Source organism: Larus michahellis, chromosome 3 (assembly GCF_964199755.1).
Source record: "Larus michahellis chromosome 3, bLarMic1.1, whole genome shotgun sequence".
Classification (NCBI taxonomy): Eukaryota; Metazoa; Chordata; class Aves; order Charadriiformes; family Laridae; genus Larus; species Larus michahellis.
In genome coordinates, this window is record NC_133898.1 from 50369882 (window position 1) to 50386095 (window position 16214).

Here is a 16214-nt window from a genome sequence, read left to right on the forward strand (position 1 = left end):
CGAGGGAGCGCGGGGCTTTGCCGCCGCTGCTTCGCCCCTCGTAGCGGCGCCCCGGGAGGTGCCCGCCCTGAGGCCCTGCCCCGGCGGTGCCTGACATGGCGGCTTTCGCGGTGTCGCGTCGCGGCGACCGACGCGCCATTGGAATCGGCCGGTCCCGGGAGTGTGCCGGGTGGTGGGAGCTGAGGGGAGCCCGGCCTCTCCCGTGGAAACCCCTGGACGGGGATGACTCCAAAGCCGCCCCGGGCAGGCGGTGTCGGGCGGCAGACCGGGATCTTCCCGCCCCTGCGGCCAGAGGCCTCGGGCTGTGGCCGCCGGGGGACGGGGCCTTCGTGACCTGTGGCCGGCCCGGGATGGACCGGGGCTGTGGTATTTCCCAGAAGATGGACTTTATTTAAGGTTAGGGGAGAGGGAAGAAAACCAGTTTCCTAAATGTGGGTCAGCATTTTCTTTATCCAGTCAGCTTGACCTGTTTTAATTTCTGAATATGCTAAGAAAGCTCTCCCTAGAGCTTTTTACCTGTTTTCGGTAAACAGTGTGCTCCAGGCTGCAGCAAGCCAGTCAAAAGACAAACAGGTTGTCCAATACCTCGCTGCAGACAGCAAATATAACTAGGGGCTTAATATATAAACATGGGGTTGTTACAAATCTGAGTGAATTGGGTCACAAATGGAAAGGTTTGGCAGGTTTAGCAAAGACAGTGACAGACATCTGTCTGCATCCCAACACGCCTTACGCATGCGGCCTCCTTATTGGTTTAGACTTGGGCAACGGAGAGCTGTAAGAGAGCAGGGAAAGGGATTTTTGTGTGGTGCACAGGCAGGAGTCCGGGGGAGGCAATGCCCTGCCACCAAGGCATGTTGATCCCTGCCTGGCTGTAAACCCCAAAATGGTTGCCCAGAAATACTGAGCTATGCCAGGGATACATCCTGGTTGTTGCTTGCTGCAGCTAGAATGGTTCTGTACAGGTTCAGCACCTCTTTGGCTGGCTTTCACTTTCAGTAATTTCCCAAGGATTTAAAGGTTTTTTATTGTTTTCACAAAGATAATTAGTATCCTTTTCAGCCAGATGAAATCTGTAGATCAGCAGGTAGAGTGTACATCACAATAAACAGATTTCCATAAATTAAACAAAATGTTTTTCATTCATACGTCACGTATGGCCACTCTTCCTTGTATTGTTTTATATTCTTAGCAAGATGAAGAGCAACCCTCTATTTACTGATTCTGCATCTTTAAATATACAATACTTTCAGGTCAGCTAGGAGCAGGGTCTGTGTAGAACAGTGCATCATCTGAAAGTGTGATGGATGCAGTCAGCTATTACACTACATAATAAGAGTACCTTGTACCACTGCGCTTCTGGCTTCTGAGGAAGGCAAGAGTCTCTTTCAGTTTCCAGTTGCACTCCAGTTAAGGGTCAGCACTCTTGTGAGGTAGAAATTATAATCGCTTTCAGAAGAAGGAATTGCAACAAAGAGATGTTAAGAGCTGGGGTTAATAAAGTATGCATTTGGTCCCTCGGGTGGCATGCAGAACTAGAGCTGATGCCTAGGATCCCAAGACAGTACAGAGGGAAAGGAAGGTATTTCACAGAGGTGATCGGAACTAGTATAGCTTGCCAGTAGGAAACATGGGGGAGGATGCTTAGAAACACTCCCTACCTCTAAATCTGGTACAATGTTTCAGGATGGTAGAGGAGTATTTCTTTTTAGCTGGGATTTGTAAACCAGAATGTTTTACAGCTGCTCTGTAATTGCAGGTGAAGCACTTCTGCTTTATGTAATAGGCTACCATTTAGTCAGGTAGTAGGAAACATATCCTCTTCAACTACAGCCTAAGTTAAGGGAGTTGAAATCCATATTGTCCATTATAACCAGATTCCCAGGCTGTTCCTATTAAGGCTGAGACATAGCACAGCCACAAATTCAAGCTGATTGGGCCAGATGGAGCACAGTTAAGATGTTAATGTAGAGGAGGGAAGGTCTACTTTCTGCCCTCGACAGCATTGTACAGTCACTGGATATATTACACATGATCAATTCACTGGGTATACTACATATGATCAGTACACTTGTGTTTTATGTAAAATTTGGGGAGTCATCCAAAGCAAAATTTAAATGTTACTTATGAGGAGACCAGGGGCTGTTTGTATCATAGTTTAGAACATCTGTACCTTTCTTTGGCTTAATTACTTCGCTGGATCTGGCCAGAGGTCATTTCAGAGAGGAGATCATAACTCCGAATTCTTGTTTGCCTACTTTCTGCTTTCACCAATGACCACATTTAGTTAATTTATCTTTCTCTTAAACATAATGACTTTTATTCCTCATTTCACATAAGTAGTGTGGAATGTGTTTCATGCTTAAATACTTAATTAAAAAAACTTGACAACTCTGGCATGCCTCTTGGGGGTTAGGGAAGTAGAGAGGTAACAAAGACAGCTTCCAATGTCATCTAAAATGAAAACTGCATTTTCAGAGTTTACATTCCAGTGCTTTGGTTTGTGTTTTTTTTCAGGAGCAATGAAGTTGTGATGTTAACTTATGGTTTCCTGTGGGTGTTTGTCAGGCATCTTTAAAGAAAGAGCCACAGAGAAGAACTGCATATTTACTAGACTATTAACACAAGAACAACGTGTTATAACTGGCTACTTCACCCTTGCCCTGAACTTCCTGTGCAGAGCTTACTGTGATTGATTTTACAGGTAGGTTTTTTATATAATATTAAACGGTTTCAGTCTATTGGCTGGTTGCCCAGGCAGGCCACATGAAAAGACCCAGACAATGTTGTTTTGTTCAACGTAAGAGTTTTACTAGGTTTTAAAAATCAACCTTTCATTTTCAGAAGTGCATGTGGAGAATTTTAGAGCTGTCGCTATTGTTTGACAGAACCCTTGATTTCTGGTAGCATAGTCTAAGATCCATTTCATCCTGTTTTCAGATACAAGACTCTGACAGTTATTTCACTGTGTGGCCAAGACCTTGGTCTACCCTTAGTAGACCCCAAACTAAGTCTACTAAGACTAGTAGGCTTAACTAATAACTACTGTATTAGTTAAGCAGTTGCAGCATCAGGGTTTAAATTAGTTAGCATTCCACTTTGATTTCCATTGTAATTTGTACCATAAAGTGTTCTTTCCTTCTGAATGCTCTGTCTAGGTTGAAGTCATTTAAATGCAACAAAACCAGGAAGTAGTTATGCCAGTTATGCTTTTGTAGAGTTTTGCTGTTAAGACGACCTTGTATTTGCTAAGTGAATCGGAAGTTTTATGTGTATTTCCTCGAAGATTCACTATTTAGGTTTGTTCCTTTTTTTTTTATTCTATAATCTGATGACTGCATAGAACATGCAGGTTGTTCAAGAAGCATGAGTTGCAGCATGCAAGTTGTCTTCTCTGTAGCTGTATGCTGTAACCAGTAGTCTTTGGAGTCAGCCTGCATGCTGGATTTTTTGCATTCTTGGCTCGAGATGGTTAGCTGAAATTAATAGAAACAGCCCATACCCTATCAGTGTAGGTAGCTCTAAAAGAAAATAGACGACATGGGATTTACTCCTTTTAGGATGAGGAGAGAAAAACCCAGCTTTTCCTCTTCCAATATGGTTAGCGTAATTAGTAGTCATTTATTCCTAAAAGTTTGCCAACTAAAAATATTTTCCTGTCCAACTACCTAGACTCTGGTTTTGCTAGGTGAGGGTCAGTTAAATTCAGCTCATACTGAATTGAACTGTATGGTTGGGCAAGGCAAAGAAAGAAGTATTTACAGAAGTCTGCTGCCTGGAAAAGGCCCCCTCTGGAGTACCAGGGCAGGTTGTGATTCCAAGTGACCTTGGAAGGTGCTGCCAGTCATTGTTGCAAACTGTTAGCTAAGCCTAGGGAAGCCTGCATTTATTGCTGGATGTTCACTAAAAAACACTTGGCTAGAGTCCTAGACCTTTATGTTGAATGGGGTAAAATTAATTAACTGCAAGTTTCCAGACCAGTGGCTAAGAAAAGAGGTCATTTATGATATTTATGGTATTCCCTAGAGTAGAAGCTGGAAGGAATGAGAGTGTAATCTACCATTTCTGACCTGCAACCTCAATTGGGCAGTAGTTTACATTTCAGCACTCTGCCTCAAGGAAGGCTCCACACGTTGTTACAGTCTTAGCCCTTGGTTTATCTGGTGTTAGGTTTGTGTGTTTTTTTCCCCTCATGGGAGAGAGAATGGTTAGTTTGAAACCCTTTTCTTGCTATCCAAAAGATCTTGTCTTTTTGATTCATAGTACCTCAAATTTGTACAGCATTTTGCTTACGTCAGGGTAGGGAAGTACACTTTGTTTTTTAAGAGATTTAATTTTAGAGAGTTCCTTATTTTGTCCTTGTTCTCACTTGCAGAGAGTGCTCCTGCTCACACATAGTGGGCCTAACTGTATCCCACTGACCATCTAATGATATTAGTGATGGTATTTCTGGCTTGACTTTGTTTTGCCTGTGGAGTTATCATGGTGTCAGCAGGTGTGTGAGAATAACCCTTGAGCATCTACAGCCTGCCTTTAAAGTCTTTGATCTTAAACTTTCCAGGGAGATAAACCATTAGCTACATGCAGGGCCTCCTCTACATTAAAACTGTGGTACTCCCTCTATCAGTGATTTACCTATGGATCTTTTGTCTGTGTTTCATGCAGTAGAAATCCTTTATGTTCCATCAATGGTTGTGTTCCCCAGAAGAGAAGAAATTCCTGAAAGTATTTCCTGAAAACAGATGTAAGAAATAAATGATATCAAATGTTATAAATATTCTCTCTGTGGAAGTTGGAGAATATTTATGAAATTGAATTTACTATTTGTAGACAGAGACCAATCAGCCTTCAAAGAATGCAGTCCTCTGACTCTACCAGCACAGCATGCTGAACCTCCTGCGCAATTGATTGCAGCCAGTTTGGCAGAGAAGAAAAAGGAAAAAATCTAATAAATTGCTATACATTTTTTTCAAACATATGTCTGGATATATGAGGAAGAACCTTTTAATGGTTTGAGGGAAATTATGCAGCATAAACAGAATCCTTATTAGGCAGGAGAGAAGCCACATAGAGCTCAACCCATAGCATAAATCCATAGGAAACCATGTTTCAGTGTTCCTATTCCTGATGAAACAGCTTTCTTGTTTGCTCTTTTCAGTAATCTTCCCCCTCCTACTTATTCAAAAAGAAAATAGTGTCCTTGAAACTGCATGACATTTTATATGGTATTCTTATATTTTTAGTAGAAATAGCAGGAAGCATTCACTCTCAAAAAAAATCCAGCTTGGTTTGTTATGGGATGATAAAAATAAATTTACTATGTTAAATCTGTTATTTTGACATAGATACTCACCTGCAAATTGCAAATTTCAACTGAATTCTGCTGTGTGCTAGATGTCAATGGAATAACCTGTAATTGAGGAAGAACTTCATTGCAATAGAGAATAAATTTGATGGGATTCCTAAATTTTTCAATTGCTGTTTTTTAAGTTGTAACAATTTTGTGAAGAAAATGTCACTCTTATGATTGTTGTTTTACATAGGCAGGAATGTAAGTGAATTTCTATACTACTTTGAGTGACAGTTGGCAGAGTGCTTCGTACAAGCTGCTATACTGGAACAAGTGCATCGAGCAGTAATTCCTGTAAGACAGTTCAATCAGAGAAACCATAGGATGAAGTGAATACAAAAATCCCAGGGAAGTGAAGCAAATTATCTCCCACTGGGGCCTAATCTCCTTAAATGCAGTAAAAAAAAAATATCCAAAGTTTCAATCAGGTGTGAATAGTTAAGAGAATACAAAGAAAAGCTAAGCCAGTCTGACAAGCTGTAGGTATATATGTGTTTAGAAGAATGTAGTTTTCAGATTTATTTTCCTCAGAGATGCTCCTTTTTTGATTAACAGCTTTTATGCATAAAGGATGCAATGGTAAACCCTGCAGTATACTGGTGGACAAGTGTAAAGATGCTCGAGGAAGGCCCTTATGTTTCTTTGGCATCCACACAGAAGAGGGCAAATATGGAGTGACTGTGTAGGTTGTTTGGAGTTGCTGAATCTGGTGGCTTCAGAGAGGAAGGGCTGCTCCTGCTCCTTGTTCCCCCATTAAACTAGTAGTGAGACTGAGCACGTGTCCCAGTAGACACACACGCACACACACAGTGTACGTATGTACATACAAAATGATTTGCCATGCAGATCAACACCAACAGAAAACACAGCATAAACAGTAGCAATGGATTCATCCTGTTCCCCTCTCTGGCTGATCAGAGTGAAAGCCCTTTAACAGAAAATATACATACCTATATATCTATATGCACATACATACAATATGGAGCCATCCAGGAGCTGGCCTTAGATCCTCAGTCTATCCAATAGCTGTCTCCTGGATTTCCTACTCTTCCCAGCTGCTGGTATCTGCTTGTACAAGCCTCTGAGGCTTGGTGTTACTCAGACTCTCTTATGTATGCACTCATACTCGTGCATGCAGAGACAGACACATGGATCCTCCAGTAACTGGCCACAGACATTCAGTCTATCCAGTAGCTGGCCCTGGATCTTCTTGTCTGCAGTTGCATTGTGCACAGATATATACATGCAAACAAGTCTCTCAGTTGACACCCAGACTTCACAGTCTCTCCAGCAGCTGGCTTGGACCACTAGATCCTTCCAGTAGCCCACTTTCAGCCCCTTTGGTGTTTCTAGTATCTGGCCCAGACTTGTGGCTGCTTTGATACCCAGTTCCCAAGCCCCTTTATCTTACTTGCACAGTAATCCAGCTTCAGCTAATGGTCATATACTGACATGTGCACCCACAAAATATACACACACTCTGGTCTCTGAGGTTGCTGGCGTCCCAGACACGCAGGTCACTATGACCTGTGCTCCTTATTTCAGTTGCTGGCAATTAGACCTCCATATGCTCTGACCTCTCCTATTGCTTGCACCCTAGACATGGTGGTCCTTGTGTCTCATGGTACCCTCTGCAGTTGCTGGCACTTAGACCTCTTACTCTCTCCAGTCTCCCCAGTTGCTCCTATGACCTGTGGTCTGACTCCAGTTGCTGGCACTTAGACCTTAGACACACAATGGCACACAGAATAGAGGGTCCCCTCACCTAAGAAAATACTTTAAAATGGAGCTTAATAAGAAGACAGGACAGGCTGTGCTGATCAGGTGCAGAGCATGGAGGGGTGAGATTGAGGACTAGCAACCTGTTTACATAAAACTGTTCCCTTCTATCCCTCTGTTTTTCCATGCTTCCTCCCCAAACCACCTTCATCCCTCCTTTTCCCCACCTTGATTCATCCCCTGAACATCCTGTAAGTCTGGTAAGGTGTTCTGGAGAGGTTTTCCACTGACTCATCTTGAGGGGTTCCACACTCTGGCTGTGGGCTGATCCCCCTCCTGTGACGGCTCTGAAGAAGCTGAGACAAGTATCTCTGATGAGATTATTGGGGTTCCCCTGCCTGCCACCATGCCTCAGTGTTCCTTTGTGTGTGTGGAGACAAGCCTTTAATCATAACTGAACAGATGAGGTGAGCAGACAAGCTTTTTTCCTGCCCTCACAAAGCATTTCAGGAGGTGATACAATCTATCCCTCCTCTTGCTAGGTAAAATTACTTGAATCTTTCGTAAATGAGCAAAGAATCTAATGTCCTACCCCACTGGCTGGATCTGCAGATAGTACAATTCTTCACTGCCTAAACCAAGCCTGGTTTGCTGGGACTCTGCATATTTACAATGAATGGCATTGTTTTACCGCACATCTGTCTTTTTATTGCTAGCCGTTCTGTATTGTGAAGTACTTCTGTAGCTCTTGCCATTCAGCTTTTGGTTTTTTTCTATCCTGAATAATTTCGCATCAGCAGCAAGCCTTGTCACTTTACTGTCCTCTCTTCTCTATACAGCTGGACATCTGGTGATGAACTTAATCATCATGAAAAATGTCCATTTACCCCTACATTTTCTTTCTTGTATTTTATGCAATTATTTACCCATAATAAGATTATTCCATGGCAGTTTGTCTCTCCAAAGTCCTTAGGCAAGTGGCCTTTTCAAAGGCCTTTTGGAAACCCAAACGGCCTTTGTCGTTCGGATTATTTATGTCCATGTGCCCCAACAAAATCCAGGAGATGTGTGAAACATGACTGGTTTCTTGCCAGGACCAGACACCACATTCTTGTATTAAGTCTCCAGACATGGGCACGTCAATAGGTTGATTCTTGCTGGTGATAAGGAAAAGCAAATTATACACCTGGCCCCTCAGCTTCAAGAATTTAATTTCTTAGACACTTAGTGTCCCATTTGTTTTTTAAATTAGTTATTAGTTTCAAAAGTTATTAAGTCTGAAGAAATGGGAGAGACAGCATAACTACAAAATCTAATTTCCATAAAACAGGAAGTTTGCGATTTTGCCAGCCTTACTCACACTAGTGATACCTTGAAATTATTTCAGTTAGATTTTATTATCCAGTAAGATACTAATCAGCATAAATGAAGTTGGCAGAAGGATCCATAAATTGTTTTCTTGTTCTTTTGTATATTCAGTTTGGTTTAAAGCTTTTGATCCCTCAGGGTCAGCAGAGACCATTATGCACATCTACTCGTATCTGTGTTTTAATAAATGCCATGAAATATTACCCACTTGTTCTGTGTGAAGCCTAATACATGATATTTCTTTAAGGGTTTATCTTTTAGAAAGCAATCCAAATGGGATGCTGAGGAATCTACCAGCACATTTCAATAAAATATTCCAGTAGTTAATTACCTTAATTTAAAATTCGCATTTTTCTTCCTGTTCAGATTTTTCTAGCTTTCTTTTTCAGCCAGTGAATCTTGTTATGTCTTTGTCTGTTTAATTAAAGAAACTGGATGCTGTTCTACTAATCTGATAGAATGTGTGCTTACATTTGTGTCAATATCAAAGAAATGCCTGTCCGTTTCTCTTGTTACATCTTCCCCCTCACCCTAGTTGTTAGTTTAAGGCAGATCCTATACCCCTGCTCTTGTTATAAGAACAAACACATTTTCCCAAGAAAATCCAGTCGCTGGTAGTTACTTTTCTATTCCTTCTTTTTCTACCAAGAAAAGAACAAAGGAAAGAAATTCTGCTTGCTAAATAAATTCCTCTTAGTGCCACCTGTGGTTTTGCCCAGCCACAATGAGGAAATTCACAGAGAGTAAACAAACAGTCTCTCCTGCGCTAAAATCTATACAAACTCTGGCATGGCTGTCAATCATTTCTTGCCTGATGTGGAAAACAAAACCCTATTTCAGCATTAGCAGTTAATGGTATTGAAACTGCTGAATAGCCAATTCAGCTCAATATTACCGGGGAAAAAAAAAGTAATTTGAGCAATCAGATGGATGAAATGCATTTTTAAAATGATAAAACCATCTTCATAGTTACCATTTGCTTTAGTTACTATTTTTTATCATGTTTTCTAGCTTAGCTGCATTTGTCATGTTACTGGTAATGTAGTTATGTTTAATTTCTCCTATAAACCCTTGTAGAGGGCTGTGTATAATTCTGTTTCTGTCGTTAGAAATTCTGATTCATGAGTTTAGATTGTTGTTGTGAAGTCTTGGTTGCTAGGAACAGTGGCTTGCTTCCTTGCCAGGAATTGAGGATTTGTTTTCTTCCCAGAAGAAAAAGTTGTTATTTACTTGTTCGTAAAACGTGCTTTGTCGGCATGATGGATACTTGGATCCATTTGTAGTTTAGGTGTTTTTCAAGTAAAAATCCTTTGTGAGTGAAGCAAGTGGATCAACACCAAGTGGGCAGAAATATCATAGCAAGGCAATACATTCTACATTTAAAATTTCATAAAGGATGGGTCCCTGCCTTATGACCTTGTGTCAGAGGTTGGCCATCATCCTGCAGGCGCTTAGGTTTGTATTCAGTCTTGCCACCGTTAGTTGTTGTAATAGGTCCTTGGACCAGCAATATCATGGCCTGTTCCTAGGGGTGGTGGAAGGCTCCTTCCTTCCAACTTCATTGGAAATACCTGCTTCTGCACTGGGAAACTTTTCCCCATTTAGTATTATTCCTATTCCATAGGGGAAAAATCTAAATCTGTGTTAACCTGGAATTAAGTTTAATTGTTGGAAAGTACATTTTGGAAAGTAACGTCGAAAGATTACCTGAGCAGTCTGGTGTCAAAAGGAGAGCTGACTCCTCTGACTTGTTAAGCTAATGGGAGATAATGTGACAAAAGTCCTTTTTTAATTAGGGAAACCATGAAAGGAAGAAAACGTGGGGCTGCGGGGGAAGAGTTAAGGCTCAGGAAGATGCTCTCTTTTCCCTTAGTCATAAGTCTCCTGACCCACGCTCTTAATGGTTATATTATTTACCGGGGTTGTGCAGTAGACTAGTGCTGTGCTGAAAGAATAGCGAGAACGGTTCTGTCTGTGTTCTTGTCCTGAGTTCCTAACCTGAGGGCAGGGCATTTATAGGTAAGTAGGTATGTTGGTTGGTTGGATGGTTGCTTGGTTGATTGGATGGAAGGATGTAGCTCTGGGTAGCTTGGTTGTGGCTTTGCTTCCCCCTTTTTGGGTGCAAGTGGAACACTTTCCCCTCTTGGAACTGAGTTAAAGGAGCTCAGATTGGCTTTGGGCTTTTTGGCTCCTCCTTATTCTACCATGAAGTTGGTTGCCCTGTGACAAAATGAGGAATTTAGTCTCTGCTTTATGCACTGTCAGGACCCTGGCCTCAGCCCATATCCATTCCCACAAAGCATCACTGCACCCTGGCAAGTGCAAATTTACCCCAGCCTTTATTACAATGTTGCAGTCAATACCATTTTTATGTTCTCTTTCTTATGTTGCAGGAGTCCTGAGTTTGCTCGTGTTATCTCGGATGGACAGTCATGTTCTTTTCCACATTTATGGGAAAAAACCAACTTATGTAAGTAAGGATGATGGGACTAAGTCAGAAAGAAATTGAATTAAAGAGGGTAGTTGGCCCTAGTGAGAATTATCCTAATGCATTTAAAATATAAATGTTATTCTATAAATGCTTTTCTTCATGTTATTTGATTTAAAAACCTTCTTGTTTTACATTGGGTACAGTTAAAAAGCCAGTAATTACCATATATTATATCTAACATAACTATTTAAAGTTTTGGAAACAGCTGTCAGGCTCAGCTGGCTGGTTGCTAATGTTTTAGAGAGCAGCCTGTATGAGTATACATTGAGAGAATCTATGTGACAGCCAGAAAGTCCAATGGAGATTTAAAAGCAAAAGTTCGATGACTAAGACCATGATACATTTTGGAAGTTTCTCTGTTAATCTCGGTGTCCTGACCAGAATGTGGTTTTGCTTATTTATATTCTGTTTCTTTTGAATTCCCTACTATGTTTTGTATTTGACTGTTGTAGCACTTGGCACTGCCTGTCCTAATCCATTTTGCCTGTGATGTAGCAATCCGCATAGCACAACATTTTCCTCCAGAGGTGTAAACAGCATTTCACTGTGTAAGTTGGCAGAAGGGAGGACAGTTATTCCCATGGTACGCGTACAGCCCATAAATGAATCCTTCTGGATGAAAGATGCTCTGTAAGTTTAAGATCATTATCAAGACTGTTATACAAGCCTGAATGCTGCTTGGAGAGTCTTAAATACACTTCTGACACTCTTTCCTTGCTGCTAGTGCTAGTTCTTCGGTGCTTTTCCTGCTCTTCTTTAATCCTGTTGTTTTGGGGTTTTACTTAAAGAGAATAGGCTGAGAATCCTGGCTCCCACAGCTAACCATTATTCAGCACAAGCTGGTCCCAGAGCCTTTCCAGTAGGTGCTATTAGCTCTTATATAACCTGCATCAATCAAAGCCGCATGCAAAGAATATACCTCTATTTAAAGTACTTTACTTCTTAAGTCTGGCATATAATTCCTCAAGGGATGGAATGATATTCAGACATCATGCCTAGTGAACAATGATACTAAATGTCCTCTGACAATACCAGCCACCGATGTCTCAAATTATGATGATCAACAGTAAGCCAAGTTCTGGCATATATCTAAGTCTTATGGGAAGCGCTAATACTGCACAGGCACACACATGCACATACATCCTGCATGTTGTCTTGCTACTAACTTGCTATGTTGTCTCTTGACTCCTATTTGCCCTCTTTAATTTTTATTGCTGTTTTTTTTGTTGCTTCCTGCCTCATAACTAAAGCTGCTGGAAACTCATTCCTTCCTGGCGAACGGAATCAAAACAAAAGCTGGGCTTCACCTCAGATTCACACTGCCTGCTTCAAGGGCTGGAACCTCTGGGTGATTGCAATTACATCCTGTCAGTGTGAGAGACAGCAGGCTTGCTGCTGCCCCTGTCCTTGCAAGTCTGAGCCCCTGTGTCCTCCAAATAGCCTGATATGCTGCTGACCTTGGAAGGGAAGGGGTTCTTTATGGCAGAAGTGTGCACTGGTTCAGATCTTGTAGTTTCAGAAAGACCCACTGATCTCAATAAATGAAATGGTCTTCAGGTCCTGTTATGTCATCCATGATTTCTGCATCCATGATTTTCTTCCAAAGTTTTCTTCAGAACTCTAGCTGGAGGCAAAACCTGATAGTCGGATAATTGTGGATATTTGGGCCTTAACATTGCATGTTGTTTTGGCTTTTCTTTTAAGTGTTATTAATTATAAAATCCTTTGTACTTTAAATGTCTTTCCTTCAAAGTCCTATATGCAATTTACACAGATTAGTGTACTTGGTGTGAGCCTGCTCTAGTGGAACAGGTAGGAAGTTGATACTACGGTTTTACAGATAGCAAGAGAATAGCATAGTCACACAGCCTGGGATATGTACTGACTTTTAGTCATGTGCTTTTAACTGTAGGGCTAATAGCAGTGACTCTATGATCTCTTAGGAAAGAGATGTCATGCTTAACTTGTCTCTTGCCTTTATCTTGTGTACTCAGTTTCAAAAAGCAAAATTTCAATGGTTTTCAATGGTCTTGTGGTGTTTTGTTGTAATTGTCACAGATCTCAGTTTTCTCTGTTGTTACATGGTTCTTAAGTAGGCTGCTTCTATTATGTATTCCATACCCCAAGAAAAGACTGCATGTCCAAAAGCTTATTCAAGTTTTTCAAAAAGCTATACTTGTTGGTCTAATAAAAGAGTTACATTGACCTACAAGCTTTGTCTTGTCCTTAGCTGTAGAATTCTTTACTTATTCTGTGTTCCCTGAATGCTGAATAGGGAGTTTCAAACTGGGCCATAAAGTTTTTATTAAATGCACAACAACGAAAGACATGATAGTAGTCAGAATCTGGCGGCTGGTTTTAAGTTTCAGACTTAAGTTTTGTTGAAAGGCCAAGGTAGGGCAGTTTTTCTGGTGATAAAGAGAACATCTTTTTGTCCAGTTTCATCTCCAGTTACAGTAATTTTGGACCTTACGCAGTAGTAAAGTTGGAAAAAAAAGGAAAGATCAGAAAAACAAAATATAAAGTAAATAGCGTTCTTGTTCCTGCAGACTGTAAGCTGGTGATAATGGATGAACCTTCAGAGATTTAAAATTCAGTCCAAATGAGCATCCAACACTTCAGATATTGTTATCAGATACATATATGAACCACTCAAATCTAGGGAGATATCTTACATAGGTTTACCATCCTTTGCTGTTAAACTGAAATAGTGTGAGGGCAACTTTCTTCATTATATCTCACCATTTTTTGTATCAGAAGAGAAATGGGGAGTGAACTGTCTGAACTCTGGGAGGTTTCTTTAATGTACTGGGCTGCATTTCAGTTTAGAGAGACTGAGAAAAGATAGAGATTTCTTGTTTATTGAAGTTAATTTGTCTTTTTCCACTAAATACATTGGCTTGGACAAAAATCTATAATTTAAATACCTGACTGTGTTTATATATGCATGTATATAGTGCTTCTGTCAAATATACATTATTTACACACACATCTATGTTATAAAAGAATGCTCAGAGACACAATAACAGGCATTTCCAGTATACTTATTTCCACTTGTGCATAAAGATCAGCCAAATGTTAGCATTACAACCATTTTGCAGCCATTTGCATATTATGAATTATTTCTTCTCACTTCAATGTGTCTCACATTGGAGAATAACATTCCATTTTAAATTTAACTAGTTCCATTTAATTCCAAGTCCTTGTTAGAATGTAGCTTAAACAATGACCGCATCTTATGAAAATACACGAGAAACTAACATCTGCTGCACTATGTTGGCAAACACCAGGGCTAATGAATGGTTGTCAGTATCAAAACAGATGTCTGTTTACAGTTAAAAAAACATTCTTTACCAGTTTAAGTTAATTCCTAATTTAACTTTTGCTTGCAGTGTGTGGCTCAAATTGAAATTGCTTTGCTATGATGATGCATGATGGAAATGTTGGTAGATTGAAAGGCTTCTGTTCCCCTTAAGAAGTCTGATTTAAATGTGACATCTAAGTTGCCTCATGGAATCCATAAGGACAGTTTGATTTGATGAAGATTATCTTGTCAGTAGGAGAAAACTCTCATAATTTGCTGAATATAATCATCTGCCTAGGAGTATTACAGTTCAGAATGCTGGAGAGTTTTGCTGAGGTGGAAAATGAATGTTTAAGGGAAAGAACACAAATAGTCATATCATACAATCAAGTGAAATAAAATGGAAATGACTTCAGTGCTCTCCATACATCATATTCTTAGCAAGCGTCAGCCTGAGATCTTGCATCCTCTTGCATCTATCCCACTTCCTAGTCTTAAAATACAGGCGCCTCTCAAAACGATGAACAAACTCTTCCATTTTTCTCTCCTCACTGAAGAGGCATTAAATTCAGTTCCTTCTTCCTCTTGGGATAACAAGTTCCTTTAAACCTTTTTTGGTTATTGAGGTCAGTGTTAGGAAAGTTCCTTTTCTAACGGAGAGTTTTATTTTTTCAGCCAAGACATTCAGTGTATAGACTGTGTGGTCTGCAGGTCAGGACTGAGCCAGCAATGTAGATTCTAGATGATTTCCCTGAATTTATAGAATTTTTTAACCTTGTGACAGTGTCTGTAGCCTGTCAAGTTTCATAGCTGCATGTCCACTTTCATGCAGACGTGTGCATTAGACAATACATTTTGACATTTTTTCACAATGGTGGCATTAATACTTGCATAGCGTCATCATGACATACATTCTTTTTTCTCCATCACTTTTTTTCCAAAGCAGACAGCATTTAGAGAAGATTAATTGATTTTTGAGAATGAGTCAGCAGATTACATGTTGTCTTTTATCTTTATCATACACAGAAAATTAGTATTACAGTGTGTCAGTAATTCATGATGACGTATAAATTGGAGAGAATACAGCACAGACCACAGAGTGGTGAACAGTGCTCATTATTCAGTTTAGATTTATGGACATCAAGAAGAATTAAAAAGAAATCTTTAGGTGTTATTGAGGATTTTGCTGTTTTGTTAGCATAATCCCTAAGTATTGCACATACTTAAACAATTAAAGAGGTTAAAAATAGTGCACAAGCTCAATGCCACTTAATGTAAACAGTCTTTCACCCCTTGCACTGTAAAAAGTTACTGGATTGCTGTATTTTCCTTACTGGAAAGTGCAATCTTTAATTTTGTAGCTGAAATTTGTTGTAGGTACTGTTTGTCTTACTGTTTGTTGTAGGTATTGACTTCTCATCATAAAGGATTCTCAGTAAGATGCTGAACCCAGGCACATGCAATAAAACCCATGGGAGGAAGTTTTTCCAGATGGTTTTCAGTCTCCACAAAGTAGCTTTCCTGAACTATTTACCACTTCAAAACTATGGGTTTGGGTTTTTTTAATCCTCTGATCTTAGTCTCTATCAAGTGTGATGCACTGATTATCTTGTAGGAGCCGCTGAACTCTGACTTCTTATTCCTTTGATGCTTCTTGTGTTCAATTGCTTCTTTACTACGTCTCCCAGTCAACAGCAGGAGAAGGGCAAGGGAGAGGGTACAAGTGGAGAGAACTTCCTGTGCTTAGAAATGAACAAAGCCATGAATTATCACTTATTCCACAATTACAGTTTATGGTGCCCTGGGATGTATGTGGAATCCCGGAAGAATTGTGGTGTGTGAAAAGTTGGTTTCTTTGACTTCTTTCTGTCTTTGCAGTGATGCGCTCTGAAACGAAAACAACCACGCAAACTATTTTTGGTGTCAGTTTTCCCTTTCAGCCTAGTTTCTGTTCCTTAATCTTCCACTGGAGTAGGTCTTCA

The 16214-nt window shown here is 40.3% G+C and overlaps 1 long non-coding RNA gene across 1 annotated transcript; it reads left to right on the forward strand.

Annotated features, from left to right (window-relative positions):
• Position 1: 1 nt before the first annotated feature.
• LOC141740805 (uncharacterized) lies at positions 2-10907 on the forward strand. The gene is made up of 3 exons (XR_012586149.1): positions 2-396; positions 2518-2704; positions 10831-10907. It is a non-coding gene; the product is annotated as an uncharacterized LOC141740805 (long non-coding RNA).
• The last annotated feature ends 5307 nt before the right edge of the window (positions 10908-16214 follow it).